Source organism: Dipodomys merriami, unplaced genomic scaffold, assembly GCF_024711535.1.
Source record: "Dipodomys merriami isolate MVZ:Mamm:240054 unplaced genomic scaffold, mDipMer1.0.p SCAF_5, whole genome shotgun sequence".
Classification (NCBI taxonomy): Eukaryota; Metazoa; Chordata; class Mammalia; order Rodentia; family Heteromyidae; genus Dipodomys; species Dipodomys merriami.
This window is the reverse complement of record NW_027206068.1, coordinates 28950330-28966276: the sequence shown is the minus strand read 5'-3', so window position 1 is coordinate 28966276 and position 15947 is coordinate 28950330. Positions and strand designations below refer to the sequence as shown.

General features: G+C 42.2%; 1 protein-coding gene and 1 long non-coding RNA gene across 6 annotated transcripts in view; one reads left to right on the top strand and one right to left on the bottom strand.

Moving 5' to 3' along the window:
* Nucleotides 1–218: 218 nt before the first annotated feature.
* LOC138809599 (uncharacterized) lies at nt 219–15904 on the bottom strand. Of its 3 annotated transcripts, none has more exons than XR_011366901.1 (5): nt 15668–15904; nt 4407–4585; nt 3401–3482; nt 2836–3019; nt 219–1091 (listed from the first exon to the last, which is right to left on the bottom strand). It is a non-coding gene; the product is annotated as an uncharacterized lncRNA (long non-coding RNA). The 3 variants fall into 3 exon arrangements; XR_011366900.1 differs by having other exon boundaries at nt 4420–4585; XR_011366902.1 differs by having other exon boundaries at nt 4424–4585.
* Nucleotides 15757–15947, top strand: part of Napepld (N-acyl phosphatidylethanolamine phospholipase D) — a 36529-nt gene continuing 36338 nt past the window's right edge. For all 3 annotated transcript variants that reach the window (XM_069996304.1, XM_069996303.1, XM_069996302.1), the window contains exon 1: nt 15757–15919. The gene's annotated coding sequence lies outside the window, so the exon portion shown is untranslated. The remainder of the gene's footprint in view (nt 15920–15947) is intronic.

Below are 15947 nucleotides of genomic sequence, written 5' to 3'. Positions count from 1 at the left end.
TTTCACATAGCTAAAAATTTTTTTAGGAGCTGGGAAGGTGGCTCAGTGGTAGAGCACTTGCCTTGCATGCATGAGGCCCTGGGTTTGATTCTTCAGCACCACATAAGCAAAAAGAAAAAAGCCGGAAGTGGCGCTGTGGCTCAAGTGGTAGAGTGCTAGCCTTGAGCTGAAGAGCTGAGGGACAGTGCCCAGGCCCAGAGTTCAGGCCCCACGACCGGACCCCCCCGAATTTTTTTTTTATAGAAGTATGTAAAGTGAGACAGTAACTGCTTGTCAAGTTCATGTTATTGGTACAGGAGGAATACAAGATAAAAAGCTGAAGTCATAAATCTAAATGCTGTGAGCCCTCACTGCCTCTTTCAATCATGGAGAAAAAGTGATATAGCCTAAAATATGGAAGGTTTGTTATGGAACCATGACCTCTTCTCTAGCAGCTCTTGAGTCAGAACAGAGTTAGTGGCATAAGAATGTGTGTTGGGCAAGATCTGTGGTCCTTACCCTGTGCCATTCAGAAGAGTACAAATATCTTTCCCAATCCCAATATGAGCTAATTAAGAGAAAGTTTCTCTAGGCACTCTATTCTAAAATATGTCAAATGGATGAATCAAAAGTAAGCAAATTTGATTAGATTAATAATTTGAAATATTAACAAATATTATTAGGAAGTTTCCCTTCATGTTTGCCAACTTGTGTCAAACAACTGGCTTTCCTTCTGGTCCAACTCTTCCAGATTCACTGCGTGTAATTCTGTTTTCTGCTAAGACCCTCGCTGATATAGAGTCCCTTCCAAACCAGAGAGTCTACCATTCTAAGTCTCACTAGGGCATTTCCCAAATGAATTTTGGCATATAACAAAAGGTGATTATACAAGCAGTCAAGCCCTAACTGATCTCTAAAGCTTTAAACAGTAGGAATCAAGACTTTGCAAAGACAACCTAAAATCCCCCTTGTTCTACTTTTGACTATTTTGCCAGTATCAGCATTCATGATGCTGGCCTGGAGAGCTTAATAAAAATATAGCACAGGGCTTGAGAGTGCTTCAGTGACTCTGCCTAGAGGTTCTTTTCACTCAGTGAAGCAGCAGATAGGAACTGCAAAGAGAGAACAAACAAATAAGAGATGAGAGGTTTTGTGTGAAGTAAACAGCATTCTGCATTATTATGTTCCTTATAATATACATAAATAGCATTTTCAATGTGTGCTTTTTTATGTAGCTGTTCATTAGTGGTCAATAAATTGCATTTTTTTTTAAAATCTATAGGATACTCTCCAACTAATTAAGTTGAAAATAGGGGACTAGGGGCTGGGAAGGTGGCTCAGTGATAGAGCGCTTGTCTTGCATGCACGAGGTCCTGGGCTCGATTCCTCAGCACCACATAAGCAAAAAGAAAAAAGCCGGAAGTGGCGCTGTGGCTCAAGTGGTAGAGCGCTAGCCTTGAGCTGAAGAGTTGAGGGACAGCGCCCAGGCCCAGAGTTCAGGCCCCACGACCGGACCCAAAAAAAAAAAAAAGAAAAAAAAAAAAAAGAAAATAGGGGACTATTTTTTACTCCATGAGTAGTTTTAGAGCAATAGCCTAAAGAGTCTCCAGGGCATTGAGACTGATTTTCTTTTGTACTTTTAGGTTGTAAGGAAATCTGATTTAAACTAAAAGGTAATGGCTGCAGATTGTGACATTGCTCATTAGCCAAGCTTGTGCTTTTGAAATTGGTGATTAGGATTTTCCTTCAGGGAGGATCAGGCTGCAAGGTCTGCACAGTTTTTGTTTCTCTACATTAGCTACCATGAATACAGAAAACACAAAAAGTAGGTCTGTCAATTTGTCTCAAATCATTCAGAGTCTAAAATAAACAGAATTTTCTCAGGCATAAAAAGAGGTTTTGAATGATTCATGAAATTCTTTCTCCTTATTAAAAAGGGATGAAAGGAATGTCAAGCAAAATAATTCATTTAGTGGAACGTCCTTTGGGAAAATATATGCAAAAGAGAGAGAAAGAAAGAGATAAAGAAAAAGGGAGAGAGAAAAGGAGAGAGAAAGGGAAAAAGAAAGGGAGAGAGAGAATGCAGAAGTATTCTTTTTTAAATTTAATTTTATTGTCAAGGTGATGTACAGAGCGGTTACAGTTACTTATTGAAGGTAATGAGTACATTTCTTGTTGAACTTTGTTACCCCCTCCCTCGTTTTTCTCCCACTTTCCCAGGGAAAGTGGGAGAAAAACGAGGGAGGGGGTAACAAAGTTATTTACAACTCTAGAGACTTTCCTCTAAAATCAGCTTGGGATAAATTTAGTAACAAGTTTGCTTAGTTGTAGATAATCTACTTGTGCTTCTTATTGCACAGTAAATCTTGTGTATGTATGTGTATTTTTCTTTAAAACATATTTCATTTGGGAATGCATTGACACAGACATAAAATGGTATTTTTGGTTTGACTTAGGTAGGGACATCACATTTACACACTACACTTTCTGGTTGATAAGATGACATTATCTTGAGAAGTATGCAAGTATTTGACTTTAAACTTTATAGTGACCATTTGATCACGTTTTATTGTTGTGTTTTGGTTCCCATACACCTTGAGCCTTACATACTTATGACCAACTTACAATGAAAAAAGTAGGTTAATATTCAATTTCTATGGAGAATTAGAACATCAAAATTATCAGAACTGTTATTGTTATATCATCATTATTATATATAGCTGTTATTATTTATTTATACAATTGTACCTATAAAAATACATTGTTCAAAAAGATATGTACTCATTACCTGACTTATGTAATATCATAATATCACCTTTATAAGAACAATAAAAAATAAAATAAATAAAAGAGTACCTTGGTGTTAAAATGATCTCTTTTTGCCATCTGTGATTGGACATACCATCTGGTTTCAGCCAATTTGGAAACAACATATTCAACTTTGATTTGTAAGCTTGGCTTTAAAGCCCTGTGTCACCTCCATCCTAGGACACTTCATCCCAGAGTTGAGCTCTTCCCTGTTAGATCACTTTTCTGTTCTCTGTTGGACAATAAGGTCAGCTTAGTGTTTCCCCCATCTCATAGGCTGTTTTTTTTTTTTTTAATGTCGTTGATACTATCATATCCATCATAGCAACTTTTTTTTTTGGCAGTCCTGAGGACTGAACTCAGGACACTGTCTCTGAGTTTCTTTTTGCTCAAGGCTGGCACTCTACTACTTGAGCCACAGAGCCACTTCCAGCTTTTTCTGTTAATGTGGTACTGAGGAATCTAACCCAGAACTTCATGCATGCAAGGCAAGCACTCTACCACTAAGCCACCTTCCCAGCCCCACATCTTATCTACCAGCAACTGGTAAACTTTCCAGGAAATATTTATTTGATTCTTTTACTAAGGATTCTTTCACAATTTAGTTACTTACTCTTTGGTGCCTTTTCTGTGCCAGGTAACAGACCTTGAGCATCTAGCGTGGTGACATGGAGCTCCTTCTTATGGGGTTTAGTCTAGTCAGAGAGACAGATGTTTAATATCAATATATAATGATTAATTTTTGTTGTTGTTGTTGTTGTTGGTCATGGGACTTGAACTCTGGGCCTGGATGATGTCCCTGAGCTCTTCAATAAAAGGCAAGCACTCTACTACTTGAGCCAAAGTGCCACTTCCAGTTTTGTGATGGTTAATTGGAGATAAGAAGCTCATGGAATTTCCTGCCTGGGCTGGCTTTGAACTGTGATCCTCAGATCTCAGCCTCCTGAGTAGCTTGGATTAGAGGCATGAGCTACCAGCACCTGGTGACTAATGTTTCTTAATGCATTGCTTAATCTCCTTGAACTACATTAATATATTTTTGGTGCTTCTTAAATGTAACATGTTATGTTAATAGTGGTTAAGTCATGAGATTATGAACTTTGTTGTCTTCTTTATGTAGTATGTTATGTCAGAGCCAGGCTCTCGACAGCTGCCTAGTTTGAATCTGGCTTTATTTTCTCACCAGTCTGCCTGCTGAGGCTTTTGGGAGAATTATAGTTGTTCTGGCAAGCAGTTAAAGGCCTGTTTTATTTCAGTGATCACTCATCAAGACCACTATGTACAGATCTGAGAAGGGGAGTTTTATTTCTTAGTTGTTTCCCCCCTGGAGTGTGATAATCTGTTTGGTTCCTGGAGAGCTAGGAAATTTACAGCTTCCTAGGTCTCAGACTTGTGGCCTCAGCTGTCTCAGCCAGGAGCTTTCTGTGAGCCATGGGTGACTTCAGTTTATAGATGTGTTCCATCAGAATCTGCCAGTTTTTAAACGTGTTCCCCTTCAACTTCATGTGTACACATTCTTCTTAGAGTCACTGTACCTTCTTAGCAGCCTGTGCAGAGTTTACAACCTCCTCCCTAGGCTACAGGCCAGATATTCTCATTGGCTGATCTCTTCCACTTACCTATCCCATTTACCTGCCTTTCTAGACTTCCAAGGTGTTTTGCTGGCAATGAATCCTGGGAACAGGCAGTCTTAGACTTGCTGATGATCAGCCCATCTTTCATAGGTTTCCACATCTTCTGATGAAAGTTGAGGTTGGTAATTTCAATGATCTCACCCTGGTCCACGCAGACCTTCCTTCTGGCATAGAGAAGAGTGGAGGTCATTGTCTTCTGAAATTTCAATATAGTCCTAAGGTTAATACATATTAAGGTTCTTAGTCCAGGAGCTGGCATATGATAAGTGTTCAATAAATGATGATCATTACTTTTATCATTAATTTCCCCCTAAATGTTATTTTGTAATAAACATGTCATATACATGGCCCCTCCTCCCAGATTCCCTTCTGGTACCAGGGTTTGAACTTAGAGCTTCATGCTTATTCAGCTCTCTTTCTTAGATGGTACACTACTTGATCCATGTCTCCAGTCTATACAAAGTTATTTTTAGCTGGATGCTGGTGATTCATACCTGCAATCCAAGCTATTCAGGGAGGCTGAGATCTGAGGACTGAAGTTCAAAGCTAGCCCAGGCTGGAAAAATCTATGAAACTCTTATCTTCAGTTAACCACCAAAAAGCCAGAAGTAGAGGTGTGACTCATCTGGGAGAATGCTAGCCTTGAACAGAAAAAGCTAAGAGATAGCACCCAGGCCCTGAGTTCAAGCCCCAGGACTAGGACACATACAAAAAATGTTATTTTTGGGCTGGGAAGGTGGCCTCAGTGGTAGAGTGCTTGCCTTGAATGCATGAGGCCCTTGGTTCGATTCCTCAGCACCACATAAGCAAAAAGAAAAAAGCCGGAAGTGGTGCTGTGGCTCAAGTGGTAGAGCGCTAGCCTTGAGCTGAAGAGCTGAGGGACAGCGCCCAGGCCCAGAGTTCAGGCCACACAACCGGAACCCGCCCCCTCCCCCAAAAAAGTTATTTTTAAACCACAAGTATAATCAACATAATGTTAGTAATGCTAATCTGTAGATTCTGGATGGATAGTGGTTTCATCTACATCTTTATATTTAAATGTATTTTTATAAGTTTTTTACAATAAACATGCATTATTTTACAATATAAAATGTTTTTTTCCAGTTGTCTTCTTCACTATTTAGACTATTGTCACAGGGCAGGTAGAAGAATTAGGAAAGTGACAACACTTGAAAGTTTGCCAGATGTGTCAGCAGGAAGAAAGGATGATTGAATCCAATTACTGAGTCTGAGTTGGACTTAACTCTGAGACAGTGTTGACAAAACAGTACTAGCTATGGCTGCATCTGCCTCTTTAGCTCTCTAGAAGTCAACAAAACAAGCCAACAGCTGTGTTTTCTGAGAAATAGCTATATCATAAACAGTCATCTGTGATATAACTGAAACTCTGTCTTCTGTGACCTGTTTAAGGCGAGGAGCAGCTGAACTCACCAGCTATTCAATATATGAACATTCTAGATTAATTTAAAGCTCCACAGAAGCAGCGACAGCCTGCAACCTGAGAGTACTTTAATTTGTACTTGCAGCCTTTATTATCATTTACAAGGTCAGACAAATCAAAGACTAACAAGACTTTATACTCCTTAACCTCTCAATTATATGCTTTTATGTGATAGTTTTAGTCTTCTGATACTTCCACCAATATGAATAACTGGATTAGAAGATATTCAGGTATCAGGAGAAAGGTGCAGGCAGGGAGACAGGACACTTTAACAAGCCACATGAGGGGAAAATCTAATTTGAAGTGGGAGATCACAATGGGTGAGGAACAAGGCTTAGAAGTCCAGAGTGGGTGTCATTTGTAAATCCAGAGAGTAGAATGAGGGTTTTTTGAGCTGGTGGTAGGACTACATTATGGAATTGAATTCATGATCAGAACTGTCACCCTTGATCTTGTCAATTCTTTCCCAGGGAGACTGGGAGATTTAGTATGAGGACCACGTGAGAAAGACTTGGTTCTGCATCCAGTGCTAATACGTAGGCCTATGGAAAAAGGACAATGGTTCAATTTTCAAAGGATAAATAGATGGCCAACGGCCAAACCTAGGTGACTGTCAGGTAAGAAAAGGAGATTTATATATCATATGAGTGTTATCAGGGTTCCCAAACATCACTACCCAAGAAAATCATGTGCAAAACTTGTTACAGAAAATAGGAAGCATAGCACAGCGCTAAGAGTGCAGATTCTGAAGACAGGCAGTTTAAGTTCAAATCCTGCTTCTGACTGGCATTAGGATATTGGACAAATTCCTTAACATGTCAGGTTCCTTATTAGCACATGGTGATGGCAGTTATACTGCTGAGAAGTTTAAGTAAGTAAATGTTAATAAAGTACTTAGAAGAGTGTAAGCATCTAGTGAACACACTCTAAGTATTAGTATTATTATTATGGCTGGTCTTACTAAGACTTCTGGAGTGAGGTCCAGCTGTTTGGATTTTGAATATATGCCAATAACTTTTCATGCAAGCAGCTGGGGTTACCTACAGACATCTAGGGAACCCCCCAAAGTCCATGGTTCTTGCTCTTTGGAGAACTGAGTAGTCACCGCTGCCGCCCCCTCCTCCTCCCCCTCCCCCTCTCCTTCCCCCTCCCCCTCCTCCTCCCCTCTTCCTCCCCCTCCCCCTCCTCCTCTCCCCCTCTCCCTCCTCTTCCTCCCCCTCTCCCTCCTCCTCCTCCTCATCCTCCTTCGGGTCTTGGGGCTTGAATTCTGGGCGCTGTCCCTCAGCTCTTCAGCTCAAGGCTAGCATTCTACCACTTGAGAAATGGTGCCACTTCTGGTTTTCTAGTGTTTTATTGGAGATAAGAGTCTCACAGGCTTTCCTGCCTGGACTGGCTTTGAACTGCAATCCTCAAATCTCAGTCTCCTGAGTAGCTAGGATTATAGGCATGAGCCACCAGTGTGTGGCCTGAGTAGGAACCAAAACTAATTAAGAGTGAATCCCGGAACTGTCCTCAAGAATTCTGGTATATTCTGAAAACCCTAAATTCATTATGGGTGCCTTGGGAAACTAAGAAGGAAAATTGTATGTACATAGTTTTATGAAGTATTACTCAGAAAGATCTATAACGACAGAGTTGTTAAGTAGCTACTATAAAATTCTAAAGTTGCCAGCCTCTGCCTAGAGCCATTCAGGAAACAGTGATGACAAATCATGTGTGGCTGTCTGCCATCCACCCCAGTTAAGTTTCTAATCAGCAGATTGCTCTGTGAGGTAGCACATACTGTTCACTCCACTTAGAAACTGACTTTGAAACAAGGTCAAAGAGAAATGCTAAATTGAATATGCAATGAGCATCTGAGGATAGCCTTGAATTAAATCATCATGCACACCAGTCTGCCTTTTCTCCAGGGCTCTGTATGTCTTGCTGAACCATGAATTCCCTGTCCTTTTGTCCTTTATGTGCATCCCACCCTGCTTTCTATTCTTGACCACCTCTAGGTAGGCTCTTCAGAATCTAAGGAATTCCTCTACTTATTCAGACCACAGACATGAATGTCTGCACCAATCACAGAAGTAGGTGCTAAAAGTATAAATAGGGAGTGTTTGCATAACATTCTGGTTTGAGAAACAAAAAAATGAAAATAGCCACACTATTACTTGACAACTGCTTTAAAAGATCTATGAACAGGGATGACCATTTTATTTGGGGAAGGTAAAAAATTACCTTGAAGGCAACTATTCTGAAGTTAAGTGTTAAAAAATGAAGGCTGGGAAGAAAACTGAAGCACAAGTGACTAACTCAGACCTGAGTGTGGTTTATAGATAAGCTTCATGGTAGACAGGGAGGGTGGGGACACTGATAATAAAGTGTGAATATGAAATTCAAAGGTAAACCGTTTTTTGCCACACGTCTGAATTTTAGATCTGGAAGGGATCTTAGAGATCCTGTGAATTAACCTCATTATTTTACAAGATAAAGCATAAAGGTTTAGGGCAGTTGGTGACTTATTTAGAACAAGACCAGGAGCAGCCTAAGTCTTCTGCTCCTTTCTCTGTAGCTTACAGCCATGCTTTGTAGTGTCCAAGGACAAAACCAGTCCTATGAAGCCTAGAAATTATGTCCTGTCTGTGTTAATTTAACAATTGTAAGTATAAACATATGGACATTTATTATATATAATATATATTATATAAATACACACATACATTTGGGTGGGTTGTTGGAATCAAACCCAGGGCTTTGAACATATTATCAAGGTCTGTACCACTGAGCTATACCCTAGACCAGAATTTGACCAGTGTCTTTCCTGCTGCTCCATTGCGTCGCGCCCCCCCCACCTTCTCTCATTCTCTCATGTGTTTTCTTTTCTTTCTCTCTCTCTCTCTCTCTCTCTCTCTCTCTCTCTCTCTCTCTCTTGGTACAAGCCCTGAGGTTTGAATTCAGGGCCTGGACACTGTCCTTGAGCTTTTCTCCTCAAGGCTAGCTCTCTAGCACTTAAGCCAAAGACCCATTTCTGGCTTTTTAAGTTCTTTTTTGGGGGGTGGGGGGGTCTGGTCGTGGGGCCTGAACTCTGGGCCTGGGTGCTGTCCCTCAGCTCTTCAGCTCAAGGCTAGAGCTTGAGCCACAGCGCCACTTCCGTTTTTTTTTTTTTCTGCTTACTCAGTGCTGAGGAATCAAACCCAGGGCCTCATGCATGCAAGGCAAGTGCTTTACCACTGAGCCGCCTTCCCAGCCCCTTTTAGTTCTTAATTGGAGATAAAAGTCACAAACTTTCTTCCTGGGCTGGCTGTGAACCATGCTTTTCAGATCTCAGCTTCCTGAGTAGCTACAATTGCAGGTATGAGCCACTGGCATCCAGCTTTTAAGTGACTTCTTAAGGGAGGATATATTGAGCGTTCACTGCTGCTCACACAAGTTACTATATACCATTTGACTTAAAACAACACAAATAGAGACCAAACATGAAATCAGTTTCTCTAGGCTACAGTGAAGGTATTAGCTTACTAGTTCCTTTTAGAAGCTCTGGAGAGAATTCCTCGTCTATTCCAGCTGCTCAGGGTTTCCTTTGCTGTGTCTTCATCACTCCAATGTCTGGGCTGTTGCCACTTTGGTTCCTCCTCCATTGACTTTTTTTTTTTTTTTTTGTCGGTCATGGGGCTTGAACTCTGGGCCTGGGCGCTGTCCCTCAGCTCTTCAGCTCAAGGCGAGCACTCTACCACTTGAGCTACAGCGCCACTTCCGGTTTTCTGGTGGTTTATTGGAGATAGGAGTCTCACGGTCTCTCTTGCCCGGGGTTGGCTTTGAACCGCGATCCTCAGATCTCAGCCTCCTGAGTAGCTAGGATTACAGGCGTGAGCCACCAGCGCCCGGCTCTCCATTGACTTTTTAAGGTATTCTTGTAATTACATTTAGGACCCATCTAGATGAGTAGGCATCTTGGTTAGTGCTGATAATGGGGCTTATTCAGCCTTCTTTGTTCTCAAAGTGGAAGCATAGATACCTGTTTGTGGCTGGGGAATGAGGAATCAAGGGGAGATAGGATCAAGTTAAGTAACTATCTTTAATGACTCAGTCTGTAGAGAATCAGATGTAGCTAAGGGGTCTGGTTGGATCTTTGCAGGGAAGAAGACAAAAGTCTATTCTTCCTGTGCCTGTAATAAATGTCATTCTTGCTGACTAGAAATGCTGAAATTAGTGTTGCCTGATCACTAATGGTGGAACTCTGTGACTCTTTCATATTTCCTTGTCTCTGGGATGGCTGTGTGTATAATTCAGAACAGAACTTCCCTTAGATCCAAGTACAAGGGCAACCTGCTCCAGGCCCTGCACTTGAGAACTCACTCTGGCCTCTTTTGGCTGTGCCTCCACCCAAGTATGCCAGAAAAACAGGCTCACTTGGAGCCTAAAGTCCTTCCCCAACCATTTTTCAGATAGCCAGAAGTTTGGATGCTGTGTCAGGAGTCCCAAGTATACTTTTAGGACTCACATCAACCTCTTTGCCATGTCTATCCACTTAATACCAAGCTGTACCAAGCTGCGTATACTGTGCCCAGAGGTGGCTACAGGGGCAACTCATTGTTGGGGATGGATGATGTCATGATCTGAATGTTTGTTTCAGGTTCACATGTTGAAATTCTAACTTACTAGATGATAATATTAAGAAGGCTTTTGAGAGGTGATTAGAGAGTGGTATCCTTATAAAAGCAGCCCCCAAAAGATCCTTTACCTCTTCCATTATGTGAAGTTAAAGTAAGAAAATGCCATCTATGAACAAGACACTGAATCTGCTAGTGCCTTGATTGTGGACTTCGAAGCCTCCAAAACTATGAGAAAGAAATTCTTTTGGTGAGTTGCATAAGTTATGATATTCTGTTATAGCAGCTCTAATGTACTAAGACAAAATAATTTGGACAATGGGCAGGATACACATGGGTAAGCTCCAGGATGGGAGAGAACAGGACAAAGCCTTGGGGCTAATGTCACAGACCAGAGGTCAGCTCTGAATGACCTCTAAGGTCTGGCTGACAGAGAAGGTTGTCAGATCAGAACAAATCCCTCATATGAATTCTGTGTGAGAATCCAACTCATCTTTATGAAGGTATTTATCAAGCAAGGATGACTAAATGTCTTTTACTTTACAATCTCTAGCCTTATTTACAGCTTTTAAATTACTAGATATGTGGAATGTGGACTTTCTTATTACTCTTGCCTTGGGCCTTGTATATGAGAAACAAGACTGTCTAGAGCAACTCTAATTGTCATGTATGGGAACATTTAGGTCGGAGTTGGCCACAGGCACAAGGCAGATCAAATGATCAAAGTGGAAAGGAATCAAGTTAAGTATGTAAAAAAGTTCAGTGATGCCTTGCCTGTAAACCTACCTACTCAAGAAGCTGAGACCTGAAGGTTGAGGATCACAACCAACCTAGGCAGGAAAGTCCATGAGACTCATTTCCAATTAACCACCAAAATGTCAGAAGTCGCGTTGTGGCTCAAATAGTCAACCTTGAGTGGAAAAAGCTGAGGGACTGCACCCAGGCCCTTAGTTGAAACCCCTGTACCAACACACATACATATACACACAGAGTTCAATTAACCCTACAAGCTATTAGAAAAGTAATACCTATTTAGGGCTTCAACTTTCCTAAAACAGGGTGGCTAGTTGGGATAAGGGAAATAAACACAATCTACATTATTGCTGAACTTAATATATTACCAAATTCAATATTAAAACTCAATCTCTAGGTTTTGAAAAACATCTGATGCTGTTTTTTAAATTATCTTTAATTTTTTACTTATCTTCAAATATCTGTAAATAACTTTGAAATCTTTAAATATCTTTGTACAAATGGGTTTCAATTCAGTTTATAATACAATGGTGTTTTATTCTAACCTTATTATAGTTGTAGAACTATATAACTACATGATAACTAAAAATATTGGCAAAATCTCAGAGAACAAAATGAGTGATTAAAAAATGGCATACTTCTATGAAGATTTACTCATTATGTTCTTTGAACCAAGAAAGTGTAGGAGTCATTTGGAAAAAACAAGAAAAAAATTCCTACAATTTCCTGGCTAACTTATCCATGTATTGCACTTGATAATCTAATGATTAGAACTAAAGTCTAATAATTTGTAATCATAAATATATATGGACTAATCCATTTTCCCCATTCACTATTTTTGTTATTGTTATATTTTAAAATGTCTAAAATTCCATTGCTGTGATTAAAATTAGTATACCAGTGCTGCAATGAACATGGTTGTGCTAATGGCTTTGCTGTCATCTTGTGTTCTATTGGCTACATGCCCAGCAGTAGGATTGCTGGGTCATAAGGTAGTTCTATATTTAGTTTTTTGAGGAACCTCCATACTGCTTCCCAGAGTAGATGAACAAGCTCATATTTCCACCAAAAGAGTATTAGAGTTCTATTGTGGTTGGATCTTCACTAATATTTGTTGTTGTTTTCTTGATGTTAGCCATTCTAACTATTCATCATGGCCAACATATGGAATCAGCCTAGATGCCCCTCAATGGAGAAATGAATCAAGAAAATGTGGTATATATGCACAATGGAATATTACTCATGTATTAAAAAGAATATTGTACCATGATAAGGAAATGAAAAGACTTGGGGGGAAAAAAGGTTGCAGTTTTCCCTCATATGTGGTAGCTAGAATGTGCCTATAAATCTCTAAATAATTACATTGATGGTATGTGAGTGGTTATAAGTGATTTAATTGAGTCTATTATAATAGGCTCTATGGAGAACTCAAATAGTATTTTAGGAAGACTAGGACAAAACCCAACAAAATCAACATCAGGAAATGGGTACTTCTAAGAAGGAGGTGGGGCCAGGGGGAAAGGGGAAGAATAAAGAAGGGGAGGAAGAGAGAATGCTGTAAGAATTGTATATACCACAAAACTAAAAGGGAAGGGGTGGTTGAACGGGGGTGCAAATGTGAAGGGGTAACACTGATCAAGATGCATTGTATTCATAAACTGATTTGTTATATAGCACCTCTACGTAGAAGGTGAAGACAGGAGGTTCATAGTTCAAGGCATAACACTGTGCTAAGTTACTGGTTGAGAAGGAAGTCTCATAAACTTTTCTCCTAGGCTGGCCTGGAACTACAATCTTCTTGTTCACAGCCTCCTAAGTGGCTATGATTACAGGCATGTAATTTACCTGTTCTAGACTTCTATAGATTCTTCATAATAAGCGATTTTTTCATTTGACTGGGTATTAATGTGGTATTTAACTGAATTCTATGGGTAGCATTTTAAATATGTGTCCCTAGACTCTAGGGACACATATGCTCTAGGCTAGGGCTGAACCACTTTGAGCCACAGGGCCACTTCCAATTTTCTGGTGGTTAATTGGAGATAAAAGAGTCTGAAGGACTTTTCTGCCTGGGCTGGCTTTGAACTGAGATCCTCAGATCTCAGCCTTTTGAGTAGTTAGGAGTACAGATGTGAGCCACCAGCACTGAACTTGAATATGCTCTGATTTGTATCTTTGAGTTTTAATGCTAAGACCTAAAATAAATTCTATGCTTAATAGATCCTTTGTGATGGTAATATGTACAGAAAATAGCCAAACCTTCAAGTTGATTTTCATTATAAAAAAAAAATAAAGGCAATACATGAGCTTAAATACTATCCTACTTCAGAAACAAATGAACAAAAAATAGCTATAAGACTTTCTGGGGAAGCGGGAGGGGGGAAGTAGGGGAATTGTATTCATTACCTTACTGATGTAACTGTAACTTCTCTGTACAGCATCTTTATAAGAAAATAAAAGACTTTCTCAGTCCAATCATGGAAATTTGCTATGGTATGAATGGCTAGGAATCATTTCTTAAGGTGTGACAATGATACTGTAGTTATGAAATATTTCAGGAGAACCAGCTGAACTATGTTGTCTGCAGCTTATTGGAATGGCATTGTAAAAACAAGTATCTTTGTGTATTATTGCTTTTGTAATGAAGGATAAGAAAGGGAGAAATGGCATCTTTCATGTTTCCTAAATACAATGAAGAACTTCTGAGTAGTAACTTTAATTTTCATTTTGGTTCAGTTTGTAGTACTTTTTTTTTTTTGTTTTTTAACTTTGCTGGGCAGTCTCTGCCCCACCCAAGTGCAAGTAGCTTTTAATTACACTTTTTAAAACAGCCACAGAAATGGAGGGACAAAGGGTGAACAAATGCAGCAGTGGTACTCACTAGGTACTGTGCTGAAAATGAACTATACAACTTGTAGGTGGGGATGGAAGAGAGGAAAGGGGTAATATTGTCCAAAAAGAAATGCACTCTTTACCTGACTTATGTAGCTGTAACTCCTCTGTGTACCTTTATAATAACAATAACATCACAACTATTTTTATAATTACCCATATTAATATATAATGTAAAATTCATGTACCAATACAAATATGTATCATACATATGTGAACATTTATAATTACTACTAAATAAATATAAAGGATTGAGGAAAAAGGCAACTGCAAACCAGTTTGAAGAGATAAGGCCCATAGTTACATGAAGTGCCTTCAGTATTACATGGATACATTTAACCCAAGATAACCCTGTTTCTGTTTCATGAACTCACCCTAGATTTTTTTCCCCCAATCATTCGTCATTGAATTCAATTTGCTTATGTGCAAGTTAATTCCTGAAATGACTAATTACAACTTGCAGTTTAAATCAGAAAGTCCGACTAAGAAATTTAAAAAGTCAGTTTTACCCTCTTTCGTTCTTATCCTGGGATTTTTTTTAAGAGGATGAAGAACTGCGGGAGCACCGCGTGGGTGAGGAACCGCGGGAGCACCGTGTGGGTGAGGGACTGCGGGAACACCGTGTGGGTGAGGGACTGCGGGAGCACCGTGTGGGCGAAGATCTGCGGGAGCACGGTGTGGGTGAGGAACTGCGGGAGAACGGTGTGGGTGAGGATCTGCGGGAGCACCGCGTGGGTGAGGGACTGCGGGAGCACCATGTGGGTGAGGGACTGCGGGAGCACCGTGTGGGTGAGGGGCTGCGGGAGCACCGTGTGGGTGAGGGACTGCGGGAGCACCGTGTGGGTGAGGGGCTGCGGGAGCACCGTGTGGGTCAGGATCTGTGGGAGCACCGTGTGGGTGAGGGGCTGCGGGAGCACGGTGTGGGTGAGGGGCTGCGGGAGCACCGTGTGGGTGAGGGGCTGCGGGAGCACCGTGTGGGTGAGGGACTGCGGGAGCACCGCGTGGGTGAGGGACTGCGGGAGCACCGTGTGGGTCAGGATCTGCGGGAGCACCGTGTGGGTGAGGGACTGCGGAGGGACTGCGGGAGCACCGCGTGGGTGAGGAGCTGCGGGAGCACGGTGTGCCCCCGCGGGCGCTGGCGTCACGCTAGCCCGGCCCTACTCCAGCCGCGCGCTTACACGCGTGCAATGCAGTTCAGCCCATCCCGGAGCTGAGCTAATTCTCTACGCTGAGGAACCGTGAGGTCTCAGCAGTGCTGTCCACGAGGACGTTCGTGTGATCCGGTGAGGGCAGGGAGGTGAAGTGGGTCTCCGGCCGGCTCGGGGCTGAGACCCCGGGGTTTTCCTTTACCAACATGGCAACGGCGTCGCGGCCTATGGGGGCGGCCATCTTGGTAAAGGCCCGGGCAACGGCCCGCGCGGGCCTAACGCTGGCCAGACGGCGGGATTCCAAGGTCACCTCAGCGAGTGATCCTGCCGAGGGCGGCGCGGCGAACCCGGCTGCCGTCTCTCGCGCGGCCCGAGGGGCCCGGCGGCCTTCGAGCGGCGGCGGCAACGGCTCACCTCCAGGATGGTGAGGCGTCGAGTGCTGAAGCGCTGCCTCCAGCTGCTGGCTACCGGGACCCAGCCGGCGCGGCGAGGCCGAGGGCGGAGGAACGCGAGCGCTGGACGCCGAGGGCCCACCCGCAGCGTGGGGGCGGCGTGGCCTTCGGCGCTGTGGCCCACAGCGGGGGCGGCCAAGGACCAGCCACAGCAGCAGCAGCAGCAGCAGCAGCAGCGGCGGCGGCGCACGCGCTTGGCAGCCCCTCGCGCAAGGTGAGCCCCGCCTCCTCCGCCCGTAGCC